At 52.1% G+C, this 14966-nt stretch overlaps 1 long non-coding RNA gene across 1 annotated transcript in view; it reads left to right on the plus strand.

Annotated features, from left to right (window-relative positions):
• LOC130684502 (uncharacterized) overlaps positions 1–14966 on the plus strand; it is an 86431-nt gene that overhangs the window by 65599 nt on the left and 5866 nt on the right. The window contains exon 2 of the long non-coding RNA XR_008998779.1: positions 3077–3266. This is a non-coding gene — a long non-coding RNA (uncharacterized LOC130684502). The remainder of the gene's footprint in view (positions 1–3076; positions 3267–14966) is intronic.

The raw sequence follows: 14966 nt of genomic DNA on the forward strand, positions 1-14966 counted from the left end.
GGCCGGGGAGCACAGAGAACTGCCCTTGGGTTTATAACTCTGACTTGGGTGTGTATTCACTGAGCCAGGTCGCTTCAGCTCCTTGCCCCAACCCCACCTGTTGCACGGGGTGATTCTACTTCTCTCACCCTGGCTCATTGGGAGGGCTAGATGCCAGGGTCAAGGGGCAGAGGCAGTGTGTAAAGGGTCTGGGCACAGAGCAGATGATCAGAGGCCAGAGCGCTGGGCTGCCACAGGCACTTTTTGCAGAAGGTGCACAGGAGAGCTCTGAGCTGAACTGTACCTGGAGCCCTGATGGGTGGGACTGCGACCGAGGATTTAACAAGATGCCAAATTAGGCACTTCCTATTCCCTAAGCCAGTGAGGGCCTGTCTCTGTCCCTGGCACCTGCGCTGTTTGTGGAGTGCATCTTGTCCCCAGTGAGCATCTGTTTTGCCTCTCAGCGTCAGCCCCGCAGGAAATTCCCAACAGACCTGGGTGCGCTATAGAGCAGTGCCTTCCCAGCTCAACAGCAAACAGCTTTCCAGCGGGGACTCCTGTTCTGAATACTAGACCCGGCTTCATTTAGGTGTTTTAGTTAGCGTTCTCAACAGGGTAAGGGAGAAGGAGGTGGGTGGAGGAGTGCATGGCTGGAGAATGCTGTGGAGGCGGTGCCTGGCCCTGCGGTCCCTGGACACTGCGGCAGGCGGTACAAACGTGCCTCCATCTGTCTGCACCGGTCCCTGAGGAGGCTTGCTTGTCAGTCTGCAGGCCGACTCAGCGCCTTGTTTCTCAATCAGCATCCCTGGTGCTCAGTGGGCTGGGCTGGTGGTGGGTGTGGCCACTGAGAGGAGCCTAAGGCGCGCTGGTCCTGTTGCTTCAGGAAAGGTTAATAATTGCTGTGATGTGGTGATTTAGAAGGTGTTCCCGTCCTTTCCTTTCCTTCATTCATGGGCTCACAGGCAGTCCCTGAGCACCTGTTCCTTGCTGGCTCTGCGCCAGCCCCTGGGACTCAGTGGTGAGGAGAAACACCTGGCCCCGCCTCTCCTATCCCCTTTGTTGAGACCCTGATGCCTCTACCTGGATTATAACCACGCAGAGAAAGCCCCATGGTGAAACAGGCGGACCCTGGAGCCAGAGCACCTGGGCTCAGCCCTCGGCTCTGCCACTTCCTCGCTTTTGCTTGGTGACATTGTGCGAGAAAACTTGCCTTCTGTACCTCAGTGTTCTCATCTGTAAGATGGGGATACTGATATTTCCTATCTTATGCAGATGTTATGAAGTTTAGCAGGTTATTGAGTGTAAACCTGGAACAGGGCAGGGAACCTAGCAAGTAAATAATCAAATAATAAATAACATTGTCATGCTACTTCTTGTGTCACTCTCTTCTAACCCATTCTCCACAACATATGCTTTTGATCTTTCTAGAAGGTAGGTCGATCATGGTAAAGTTGTTCAAAGATTCCCTTTAGTTTAAAGTCTAAACCTTTCCATGGCCTTCAGACCCCTGCTTTTCTACCTCCGCCTTCCATGACACTTCCTAGCTGCCCTCCCATGCCCACTCCTCTCCTCCCTGTGCCTTATAGCCCTCCAAGTGGACCACTGTTTGCAGAACTTGCCAAACTCTCTCATACCCTGCTGCACTGGGGTGGGGAGGGCCTTTCCTCTCCCCTCCTTACCTCCCTGGAGACCAGCAGGGGCCTTCAAGATGTGACTCAGCTCTGTGTTTGAAGGTGGAAGCCTTCCTCCATTTCTCCTTCCCTAATCCAAGCCCACCACCCCCTGGCCAGCACCCCACCGACTGTGTACCGTGGGTCTGCTGCGCTGAGCAGTGTTTTTGTAACCATCCCAGCAAGTGTGTATCTTTCATCAAACCCTGTGTCCACTGGCTGTGTCAGACTCCTCTCTGGGCTGGTACAAGAAGACCCTCAACATATAGTTGTTGAACAAATGAATAAACAAGCTGCACGAGGAACACTTGCGATTAGAATAAAGAGGGGGGTGATCTCATCTCATCCTTACAACCACCCTTTAAGGAGATGGGGAGCTACTTGAAGCCATTACCTTGCTAGTACAGGTGACAGCTCACTAGCCCCAGGGTGGGCTGCAAGTAAGGTCCAGATCTGTCTGACTCCAATGACGGTGCTTGTTCCCCTTCCCCATTAGCACAAGCTCCTTTGCCTGGGAAATCAGGCTGGTGGGCATTAAAGATTTTACAGAGATGCCCATCACATTACCTCCATGCCATAAGCTTTTCTTCAGTGTCCTTGCTTTTCCCCTATCAGGAGGTGGACTCCCATCCCCCTCGCTTTGAATCTGGGCTGGGCTTGGGCCTGCTTGACCAATAGACTCAGGCAGAAGTGATGTTCCACAGCTTCCAAGATTAGGCCATAAGAAACCTCTCAGCTTCTGCCTGTCTCCCTTGGAATTCTCTCTTGGAAGGCTCCCTCTGGAAAGATAGTCGCCACGCTATGAGATGGCCAAGCCCCATGGAGAGGCCACGTGCAGGTGCTCTGGTGGACAGCTTCAGCTGAGCTCCCAGAAGACAGCCCAGGCATGCAAGAGAGCCACCTGGGACATCCAGCAGTCAGACCTTCAGAGGACTTGAGCCCCAGAGGACACCCGATTGCAGTCCCACCTGGGACCCAGAGTGCTAACTGCCTAGCTGAGCCCATTCAATCCACAGAAACATGAGAGATGACAACTGTTTGCATTAAGTTACAGAGCTTTGGGGTGGCAGTAGATAAATGTTGGATGTTGGTCCAACATTTGGAACATTGCCAACTGGAAGAGGGCATCACTGCCAAGCTCCCTGTGTTGGGGATGACTGCAGAGGGCTCTGATCTGTGATTTCTTAGGGTGTGGAGGAAGCGGCTGGGGAGTCAGGGCTTGGGAACCACGTTATCTCCAAGGCCCTGTTAGCTGCTGCAATGCTTTCTCTGATTTTCAGGCTGCTCTGGAGGCAAAAGGTAGAGGGAGAGAGTTTTACAGACCAGTTAGTTACCTTAGGCTGTAGGAAATCAACAGGGTTCAAGTGCACAAGCATAATGCCCTTACCCACATCCTGAACTGGTCCATTCTCTGTCCATTTCTCCAGGAAAATGGCTCAGATGCTTGATACATGGAAGGAGGAAGGAAAGAAATGGCAGTGGAGCACCCAGCTGTGCCAGGTGGCCGACCTCCATGACTTCATTTGCCTCTCCTAACAATCTGGCAAGACTGGAAATGTTATCCCCATCGTACAGAGGAGGAAGCTGGTCAGAAAGGTCCAGCCATGTGTCCACACAGTAAGTGAGCCACCAAGCTGACCAAGCCCAGGCCTGCCTCCGTCAGGTTGAAAATGTCAGAATGGTCTCAAAGATGCAGGCAGGTCCCCAGGTCCTCTCCTCTGCCCCTGTCGGCTGGCCAACACCTGCAATCCTCGGATGACTGCTCTGTTGCTTTGGCTTAAGTCCTGGGTCCTGCCAGTGCTAATCCCTCCTGAAGGACGATGCTCATCAAGCTGTTATTAGCTGCTCATCCTAGCTGGAGTGGAAGCCAGTGTCTCCCCTGGAGTCTGTTTCAGTGGGAGGGAGTGTGAGGCCTGGGACAGCCGCAGGGGTGGAAGAGAAGATGGGAGGCAGGAGGAGGGGGGTGGCCCAGGCTCCTCTCTGGCCTCTCCGGTGGAGCTTGATAGTAGAGTTGGAAAACATAAGATGGAACCTCAGCACTGGCATGGGAGACACCCCATCTCCTGCCTTAGGTCAAGCTTCCCCATGCCCAGTGGCAGCTCTAGAGAACATCTAATTCCCCAGCTGATGGCACCTATCCCTGGCACGGATATGGGCATGTTCATTCTGCTCAGCATCTTCCCCCACATTTGGCTAGCTTCCCTCCAGGACTCCCGGGAGAGCTGTGTTTAGTTCTGTGCTCTGGACTCAAGGAGCTGTATTAACCAATGGACGTGAAGCCAGAGCAGACAGCCCGGGTGGGCAGGGAGGGGGCTGCTTCCTGGCTGAGCAGTGGCCGGGGTCCCTGTGGGGAGGAGACCCGGGCGCTGGAGAGCCAACTTCAGCATGAGGTTGCCGGTCAGCTCGCGTGTATCACCGAGCCTTGCCTGGTGCTCGGATTGCCCAAGACTTGAGGGGCAGGCCCTGTGCAACATGGGCTCCTTGATGGGCAGTCATGCTGGCACACAGTGGCTTAGCAGAAAACCTGCCTGCCCACGCAGGCCCTGCAGAGACAGCTGCCCCAGAAGAAGGGACCGCGCAGCCTCAGGGGCCCCTTGCAGTTCTCTGTTCACAGGCTCTGAGAAGGGACAAGCCCAGCCTGACCCAGCAGGCTTTTAACCAGCTGGGCTACAACGACGAGAACAAAATATTCTGGCTGTCTTGGTAATTCCTCCAACATTCCAGCCTCCCTTTACTCAGTCCCTTTGGGTGTCCCCCTTCCTTGGGCAAGAGGGTCTTGCTGCCCTTCCTTTTCCCTCCTTCCTCCCATTCATTCAACAAATATTTATCAAGCATCTACTCTGCTGGGCAATGTAGGAAGTCTTAGGGGACCCAGGGTGAGCAGAATAAAAGTGGTCCCTGCCCTTATGGCAGAGCAGCGGGGAGCCCCTACATGGTGGGAGAGGGGAGTGACAGCCGGATTACAGGTGGTTGAGAGAAAAACTGCAAGACTGGTTGGGAAGTTAGGGCAGCATCCAGGTTGGAGATGACGTGGGTGGCCGTGGGGCCAGGAAAAGTGCATGGATTCACAAGACAGATAATAGGAAAACCCAGTAAGGCTTGATGAAGGCCTGGCTGTGGCAGGTGGGTAAGGGAGAGGAAGGTGTCAAGGGCAGACTTCTAGGTTGCTGGCTTGAGCATGTGGGTGAGGGTATGAGTCACGGGGTGCCTCGCAGCAGAGCTGGGCCTGCTGGGTGCCTGGCTGGCAAAGCTGCTCTCAGACCTGAGGGAAGGCTTCTGTACCAGTGTATCATCTCAGCAGGGTCTAGGAACTGGGTCTGGCTGCTTTACAGCAGCTGGGAGCACTGGAGGGCCACACCGTCTCCCCAAAGCCTGCTTCCATAGCTGCTGCTCCCAGAAGCCTGTCCCTTTCCCACAAAGCCTCCCAGGTGCCTCTTTCCTGCTGCTCCTCTCCTTATCCTTGTAGAGCAGTGATGATTGGCATCCTGGGAGGCCAATGAGCTGCCTAGCTCTGCTCACTACCCCAGGATCTCTGCATCCCTGCTCAGCTGTCTGCTGTTTCCTTTCCCACAGACCTCTCGCCAACATACCAGAATGCTCAGGGACAACATGGCCTGATCTCCACCTAGGGAGAAGAGAGGGCCTGGACCCAGCTGGGTCTTCTCACAGATCCTGTCACCCTGGATCCACCCCACCTGGCCACCGGATGCCTCAGGGAGGCAGGGGAGTCTCAGGCTTCCAGGCAGGGGCCTGCAGCCTGTAAACATTCCTGCCCCATTTAGATGGTTGCCAGATGGGCTCGAGCCACAGGGGGCCAGGGGAGGACCTTTGGCTGGGCCTGCCTGTGTGACCTGGGGATTTGATAGCTCTGTCTCCAACTCAGCAGATGGTGAAGCTGTTCCAAAGAGCTCCTCTCTGTGCAGCTAGTCTGCATGAGGCTGGTGCACCCCTGGTCCCCCATTCCTGTGTGCATGAGACTGGTGCACCCCAGGGTGGCCTCCTTTTGGGTCCTCTTCCCTGTCTGTGTGAAGTTGGTGCAGCCCCGGGCCTATGCCTCTCACCTGAAACAAAGGAAACCTATGCTTGGGGCCTGCTTAGTCATCCCCAAGGTATGGGCCTCAGCCTTCAGTTTTGTAAACTGAGGTGACTGAAGATGATCGTGTTTATTCCACTTGCCTTGCAGGGTGGGTATGGGGTGACCTCAGCCTAGGACAACCTTTTACTAAACTTAGTGCCATAAGATTTTTGTTATATTCACAGCCTCAGGAAGTCAAATGGGGCTTACTCAGCTCTCTCAAATGTGGGGCAATATTTATGCTAACAGCTACCCTTCTTGAGGGCATTTTAGACATGCTTTTTAATCATAACAATGACCTACTGATTATTGTATCCATATCCAGTTGACAGAATGGATGAACAGAACGGTGGCTGGCTGGGCTTATCTTCTCCAGCTAAGGAAGCAGAGGGCTTTGCCCCAGCTGCCCCTGGCTGGGTGGGTCTTGCCTCTGTTTAGGAACACAGACCATGAGTGATTGTAGGCAGGACTGTTCTGTCCCTGGGCTCCTTCATTCTCCACCACAGCCTAGTCTGTGTGGCTGGTCACAGGTACCATTCCCATACAGCAGATGAGGAGACAGAGCAAAGAGGGAAATAAACATGCCCGAGGCCACTCAGCTGTTCGGTGGTAGAACTGGATTAGAACTCAGGCTCTTTGAATCCCTTTCAGGTGCTCATTCTACCATGTGCCTTCCAGCTAATTGCATAAAGCTCTCAGTGTGACCTTAATCCCTGGTGGAGAACGCATGCGGACTGATTGTGAGAGGAGGAGGAGGGGCAGCCAGTCCCGTGTTCTGACTGCGACCTGGGGCAGTTTGCCCCATTCTCTGAGCTTCAGCTCTTCTCCAGGACGAGATGTGGTGTGGGCTCTGGCTCTACAGATGGGCAGCAGCGGCCCCTATGCCTGGGTCAGTGCTGGCCAGAGCCCCGCACAGCCCGCAGGCCGCCTGGACATGGGGGCAGGCAGGGAGCTGGGCATGTGCCTCCGGACGGCAGCAGAACTCAGCTCTTGGGGACCGTGGAATGGCCTATCTCAGCCCTAGATATGCCCCGCACAGCGCCCTCTCCTCCTGTCTGAATGCCCACCCCCCGAGGCCTGCAGGCTCGGGAGAGCAGACTGGCTCTATCAGAAGACCTCAGTCCCCAGTTTCTGGGAATGCAAGCTGTGCTCTTCAGCATTCTTTCCCAGGGGCTGGTGCCAAGAAGGCTGCACCTCGGCCTCTGGCGGGATGCCAGGTCGCGTGTGTGTTGAGCGCTCTCAGCAGCGGCGGGAAGCCCAATTTCACAGGGGCTGGAAGAGACTCAGCAGCCGGCCTCTCTGCTTCGCCCCATCTGTGAAATGGGTGCATGGTTAGCACTTCCAAATCCACACAGAGGACCAGCTGCTCCAAATTAAGGCTCCCTTAATTAAGACTGAGACAGTGTAGGTGCAGTGAGCTTAAAAACTTGCCAAGGTTACTCGGCTGTATGTGGCAGAGCTCAGTTTGAACACAGGCAGGCCAGTTCCTGCCTCAACAGGATGTGTCCTGGGTTCACCATCCACGGCCTCCGCCTGCCCATGCCTTCCTCTGCCCCAACTCCTGCAGGACTGCAACTCCATCCTACAGAGGTGAGGGGACTCGGCTCAGTGTGGGCACTACATGTAAAGATGTGAGGCAAATTTATTCTAGCCAGGGCACCAGGAAAAGAGTCCACGTGCCAGGGTAGGGGTGTCTTAGGGGAGCTGGCCGGGGTGTAAGAGGCTGCATAATGAGAGACGAGATGACCTGATGGCTTTGGGGAGGGCAGTCCCCGAGGATGGGCAGTGACATAGGTAGACATGTGAGACAGGAAAGTGGAGAAGTCAGTCTCCAGCGTCTTATCCATTTTCCTTGGAAGTTTCTCCCCAGGCAGAGCCTCTGTCTAAAGCCCAGATCTCCACATATACTCACTTTCTTCCTTGCATGTTTGATAGAACAGCTTCTTTGCCTGGCACTCCCGGTTCTCTATCCTACGCCACTGCCATGGAATACCTCAGCAGGTGGACCTTCCCTCCGCTGAGCCCACCATTGTCCCCACTTGCCTGTTTCCCTCCTCTGTGCCTCAGGCCATGCCGGGGACCGTGTTTGAGGGGGGGCCTCTGCCTTCCTGTGAATGCCCTCAGCCTCCTAGGACAGAGGCAGGATGTGACAGAGGAGGTGCTGTGGGAGAGGCCTGGGTGGCTCTTTGCCTCCCAGCTGGACCATGAGACCCTGAGGGCAAATTCCACAGCAGATTCATTTTCATCATTTCGGAATGTCTGGGGATTCCATGGAGGAAGGAAAGCATGTAGGAGCCAAGAGGAGAGGCTCCGGGCTGGACTGGGAACTGGGCTTCCCAGGTCTCTTTTCCTTCAGCATCACAGCGGGAGAGTAGGGAAGACGCAACATGTCCCATGACACTTTATTTGGATGCCGTGATGTGTCACCATGGTGGAGAACATTTACATTTTAATGTGGGCCTGCAAAGCCCTGAGGAGGGCTCTGCAAGTGATAGAGGGGTTTCCAGCACATCTCCCTTCGGGGCAGGGCAGGGCCAGCCCTGGGAGGCTCCCGTAGCAGGAGCATCTGCTTTCTGGGGCTGGCTCCCATGAGGCCTTCTGTCTGCTACCCCTCAGCTGGGTCCATTCAGGGAAGTGTGGCCTCTCATCTGCTCTGGGTCATGGGTTGGTAACATTTTAAAATACTGTTAATAGCTAATATTTATCCAATGCCACATAAAGGCATGGCACCAAGTGCTACCCACATCTCCACATCAGCCCTGTGACAGAGGTGTGGCGATCTCCCACCCCATTTTACCAGGGGAAATCTCATTTGTCTCCGCACCTGGCTCTCTCACCAGAGGCTCAGATTTGCCTGGGCAGGAAGGGACCATGCCTGATTCTGCTCTGTACCCATAGCATCTGGCATACCCCTGATAGAACGTGGGTGCTCCCTGCTGGTTGGGCAAACAAGGGGAGAATGAGTGAATCTTTGGGACTCTGACCCTTCCCACAGGCCTAATATGGGAACAATTGCTCCAGTGCTATAGTCGTAAATGAGAAAGCAGAATCTGAAATGTGGTGTGTGTGTGTGTGTGTGCATGTATCTGTGCAAGTGGAACATAGAGATGGTGGCACATTGGTCATGATTAGAGTGTGAACTGTGGGTCCTGCTGTTTGGGGGGATCCTGGTTCTGCACCTTTCCAGCTGTGTGATCTGGGGTGAAATGCCTAAACTCTCTGGGGCTCCGTTTCCTTTTCTATCACAGAGGGTGATAATATCTCTGTGACGGGGCAGTTGTGGGATGGTGAGAGCTGTTGGGCACGAAGCATTTAGAGCAGCGCCTGCCTCAGTGAACACTGAATAAGTTAGTTATTGTAATCAGTAAACGGGGACAGAGAGCGCTGGAGAGGGGGTGGGTATGTTGCTGGCAGTGCAGGGCAGACTGGCCTTGTAGAGTAAGTAGTAAGCAGTGTACGTCCTCCTTTCTATGCATCCTGGCTTCTCAGCCTCTCCCCCAGCCCAGAGGGACATACGAGAGCAGCTTGATCTTCTGGTTCCCTCGAGCAAGGTGTGCTGAGAAATAACACAAGGAGGCAGCAGCCTGGGCAGGGGCCTTGTGAATGATGAGGGGCCGAGTGGCCTGGGCCAGCCGAACACCAGCACGGGGCAGCTGACTTGGCATCTTCTCTACCCCACCTAAAGCCCATCCCAGCCTCCTGCGCAGCTAAGACTAACCTTTCAGGAATGGTGAGATGGAGAGAGAAAAGTTCCTAGGCTGGCTGTGTTGATATGTCTTTACTGAGGAGAAACTTTGAGTGACTGAGTTTACCCACAACTCATTAGGCAGCATTTCTGCTGCCAGGGAGATGCAGACTCAAGACAGAAGCAAAGTTCACGTACAGATATAATGAAAATGGTATCTTTTGCATACACGACTATGTAGTTTATAAAATTCTTACCATTACATATCTCTATATGTTTTCCTTTCTGGATATAACTTCAAAATATGTCTATTTGTGTGTGTGTGTGTGTATTTTTTTTTTGAAGGAGAGAAATTAAGCCAAAGTTTAATTTGATGAAGAGTATATGGGTATTTTTAAACTTCCTTAATATACTGTATCTTTCCAATTTTCTAAAGTAAACATGATCAGAAATTAATTATTTAGCTGTATACTGTGTTCTTAGCTATGAACTATATTTTTCATGTCAGGTAAATTGGGCCAGTAGATGGTGTGTGCCAGGTTTAAGGCCAGGGTGTGTGTCCCCGGAAAGTGCCCTCTCTTCCCTGAGTGTGCTTGACCGGGCCATCCTACCACCCCACATGTCCATGTACATGACTCCAGGAAATGTCCGTGTCAAATGTGAGAGCCCCTCCAAACAGCAGGGAGCTCCCACACCTACCCCACAAGGCCAACAGGGCAGGGACAATTGCCTGTGCTTCATGAACTAGAAAGTGGAGACTCAGGGAGGCCCAGGGCCTGTGCAGAGCCCCACTGCCAGGGTGCGGCAGAGCCGGGGCTGGAAGCCGGGTCTTGGGATCCCCAGCCCGGCTGACCGCAGATCACACCACCTCTGGTGGTCAGTGGGAAGTTCCAGGACATGTCCCTGGTCTCATGTCCTCAGTACCTGATGAGGATTTATGGCTCAGAATAAAAGCTTAGAGGGTTTTGTGACTTGTCCAAGGTCACACAGCAAGGAGCAGAGCTGGAATTAGAATTCAGAGGCTCCTAGCCAGAATAGAAAAGAGCTATGATACGGGAGAAAAGGGCCAAAGAGAGCAAAGAAATGAGAAGAAAGAGAAGAGACTACAAGTGCTTCTTGGAACAAAGAGCACAGCGCGCGTGCGTGCGTGCGTGCGTGCGTGCGTGCGTGTGTGTGTGTGTGTGTGTGTGTGAATGGTGCTGCGGTGTGGGGGAAGGCAGGAGGTGAGAATGATTGCTCGGGAGTGGGACGGAGAGAAGGAATAAAGAGACAGATGGGAAACAGTCCGTGAAAGCCTAAAACCTCAAGTCAGACAAATGTTTATTTTATTTAGTGTTGATAACAGGGACAACAATGCTGACGGAAACTCACAACTGGCGCGGGCTAGTGCCAGCTCTTCAGACCCTGGTGGAAAATGCTGGAAAGTGCCTCCTCCCAGCAGGGCAGGCCTCAGCTTAGGTGGCAAGCCCCTGCAGGGCACAGCACCCACTGGGAAAGCCTCCCTGACGAGGCAGCTCCAGCAAGAAGTGTCCTTGACTGGGGCCTGGGCTAGAGTCCGTGGCGGGTCAGGGCAGCCTGCTGGCCCTCTTCTCAGGGCCTCAGGGTCCTGGCGTGAAGTGGACCCAGGTGATTCTGCTCTGTCCCCTTGTCGGGACGACTTCACTTCTGACCTTCGTGGAACAGCAGGGACTGGATCTGCCCTCCTGCCTGAAACCACTGCCAGCATCAACAGCAACAAAAATAGAGCACGTGGAGCCACAGTTCAGGGCAGTGGGCGTCAGGGGCCACGAGTGTGACCGATGAGGGATGGGAGGTAGGCAAGGGGGCCCCATGATGCCCCAGCTACCCACCCAGCGAGAGCTCCCAGGCTGTGGCCCAGGGAGGGGAACCCAGCGGGCCCCTGCTTCGAAGGACTGGAGCTGAGGGTGCACGCAGACCCCGGTGGGCAGAATGCGCAGGCCAGAGTGCTGGAGAGGGCAGGCACTGAGGGGCCCCCAGGGCTCAGCAATGCTCTGATCAGCAAGTGTGTGTGAGGAAGTGAGCAGAGGCTGGCGAAAGGATTAGAGGGAATAAAACATGGAACTTACACGGGATAATCATAGTTTCTGTTCCCACCAGTCAGACTGGAAAACTCACAGTTCAGAGGGCACTGAGTTCACTACTCTGGTGTCCAGTTCATATTCAAATGTTCCTGATAGTCTTGGAAAAAATGTTTTCTTTTTCAGTTACTTTGTTTGAATCTGTCCAAACTTGACCCTCTGTTTGTGTTTGGTTTTCAATGGCTCTAAGCAGAACAGCCTCTCTACCCCACCCCAAACTCCTTATTTCTCATGGTTTTGATGAAGAATAAGGGTCAGATGCCCCACGGAATGACCCACATTTGGGATTTGGTTGACTTCATTCATGTGGTGGTATTGAACTGGTGCCTCTTTCTTTGGTACCTCTTACGTGGAAGGCTAGATCTAAAGCCTTCACCAGATTCAGGTTCAGTTCGTTCAGCAAGAACACTTCCCAAGTGGTGCTTGCCTCCTTATTTTTGAGGTAGCAGCACTCTGTAGTCAGTCATAGTGGGCTTGTCAGAATTGGTTGCTCCTTCCAGCAACTGGTAATAGAGTGTCCTGGCATGATTCCGATATAGCTGACCCTTAAACAATTTGGAGGTTAGAAGCACCAACTCCCTGCACAGTAGAAAATCCATTCATAACTTTGACTCATCCAAAATCTAACTACTAATAGTCTACTCTTGACTGCAAGATAACACAAACAGTTGATTAACACATATTTTGTATGTTATATGTATTATATACTGTATTCTTATAATAAACTAGAGAAAGAAATATTGTTTGCAATTGTCACAAACCTCCAAAAAGTTTTCAATGTATTTATTGCAAAAAGTCCATGTACATGTGGATCTGCACAGTTGAAGCTCACGTTGTTGAAGGGGCAACTGTATTTCATTTCTTTCCAACCCACAGAAGAAAGCATGTTAGAGTGCACGTAGGTCAGAATGGTGTATGTATATGAACAACCTTGAATCTACTCTTCTTTGAAAAAAATCTTTCCAGACTTTTATCTTTTTTTAAACATTAATATTCATAACAAATAAGGGTGACGCATGGTGTGTCACAACTCTGAAGCATTGACTTGCCCTATCCTGAAGAATTAAACATGAGTTTTGAGACTGTCACCTGTGGGGTCTACAACGTACGGTGATCAATTGGGATTAAATAATTTTCCAGGATATGGGACCTTCAGTGCTAAAACTGGTCATCCCTGGTCAGGAGTTCATGTGCCCTCACCCCAGTTTCTACCTATGACCTCAGGTCATAATCCAGATCCTGATGTAGGAAGGTCACTGGCACCAGGAGTGAAGCCCAATTTGAGGTGGGAGAAAATCCTCTGCAGAGGAGATGGGCCTGCTTCCTTCGTCCTCATAGGATCCAGGGCCTTAGGCATTTCCCCCTCCCTTCCTCACCTAGCATGATCTGACCCCTGTGCTAGGGAGAAATGTGCTCCTAAAGGGAGACCTTGTGTGTCCTTACACTCTCTCAAGTGGCTGGGAGGGGAAGGGAGTGTCCAACTCCATCCATTAAGGATGAGCCAGCTATTCTAACCCACTTGAGAGGATTTAAAAGTAGAGCCAAGAATTTAACTTCAAGATGTACTTTACCTCCTGAAATCAAATCATCTCAATTTCAGCGAGGTTGTTGAACATATATTCTCATTGGGTTTTAATGCTGCAGCTTTTCCGGAAACTCTTGTGTGAGGTCAGGATTTTATGGGCTCAGATGCATTTCCACTGCCAGCTGTGTGGTTGTCCCGGGGACTCGCTGGCTCCATTTAAGATATCTCTCCTGTCTGATTGCTGCTCAGTGTCATCCTGTCTTCGTCTTCTTGCTCCAGGATTCCCAGAAGAGCCCTTTAATAAGTCCGCTGCTTCCAGTTCTTCCCTGGGTCGCCTCACCTTCCCTAAATGCCTATTTCCTGCTAACTCCCCACTCTCTCCAGCCCAGATCCCCAGGCTGTCTTACAAGGGCCTCCTTCTCTGGCTCCATGGACCTGGCCAAACTCCCTCCCTCCATGGCCTCCACTTTCCTTCTTCCCAGATTAATCAAACAGATTCTCTCTCTTCCTACTTTGATGTTCAATAATACTTCTTTCTAGGTCAACATCCCACAGAAAGACTTTCCTGATTATTTATTTTCCTCATGGACCTTGCCCTCCTCTGGTCTTCACTGTCACACAAACCCAGGCACTAGTTTCTGTCTCCTGGAGAAAATTTCTTCTCACTCTAGCCAATTTGTAAGTCCCCATTATGACTGGGGCCATAATGTCTGTGTCAGAGACAGGGAGCACTTGCCAAAGATCCATGTTATCCCTTGCATTTCTAGTACCCCTTGCTGGAAGGTGGGCCATGTGACTAGTGTTAGACTGTGAGCAGAATGACATGTGTCACTCCCTGGCTGAGGCAGTTAAGAGCTGGCAGGAGTCCTCCTTTATCCCTTTCTTCTTCTGCAGTGGCCATAGGCTCTGTGTGATCCAGATGGTACAACTACAAGATGACAGATCTTCTGTCAGCCTGGTTCCCTGCATGACTGTGTGGATCAGAGCTTCCCACTGCCCTGCATTAGACACGTAATATGAGCTAGAAACAGACTATCCTGCTAAGTCTCTGAGATTTGGGAATTTTTCTGCTGCAGCAGCTAGCATTGTTTAATATTAATAAAGCATCTCCTTTGTGCACCCCCATCTCCACTTCCCTCTTCCTGGCAGGCTTGAGCAAAGACTGGGCACCTGGTGTAGATTCAGTAAATGAACCTTTTTAGTCTAAATGATGAATTTCACTGGATGGTAATTGGGACCTGGAACTTGTAAATGGAACAACTTCAGAGCATGTTCTCAGCAGTAGCATGACTAGTAAGAACCATCCTTGAATTTAGTCTCTTAGATAGGCTACCATCCAGCCTGACCTCGCTGACTAAGCCCTAAAACCCTGCAGCATGCTGACTTGGGTGCAAAACCATGACTGTGATCCCCTTAGAAGTATGATTTTTAAATCATCATGTATCTTCTCAGAGCCTTGAGTTAGTTACACATAAACCAAATGACCAAATGATGTCAGTGCCAGGAACATGGAGTCCCTCAGCTCTGCCCTTCTAGGAAGACCAGCATGTTCCCCAGAAGACAGGAAACAGATACAAGCATGACTGTGTGGGTGTGATGTCCAGCTCTCCCCAGCTCTTGGATATTTGATGTAAAGAAGGTAAAATTGTCATGTAGCAGGGAGAGGCCCTCATTAAGGCTTGGAGCTATGGACCACAGCATGCCACATGTCTGGTCATTGCCTTTCCTTATCCTGGAGAACAATGTGGGGCTAGAGCCCTGCAGGGGAGTGTATAGGCAACCCCTGCCCTCACCGTGACATTAGTTATGACTTCCCATTCCTCTGTAGGCCCTCTGGGTCTCTTCTACACTCTTATTCCCAGGGTCCTATTCAGAGCCTGGCTCAGAGAAAGTACTGGAAGGGTAGCTGACTTCCCCTGGTGGGTGTGGAAGC

This window comes from Manis pentadactyla, chromosome 8 (genome assembly GCF_030020395.1).
Source record: "Manis pentadactyla isolate mManPen7 chromosome 8, mManPen7.hap1, whole genome shotgun sequence".
In the NCBI taxonomy this organism is placed as follows: domain Eukaryota; kingdom Metazoa; phylum Chordata; class Mammalia; order Pholidota; family Manidae; genus Manis; species Manis pentadactyla.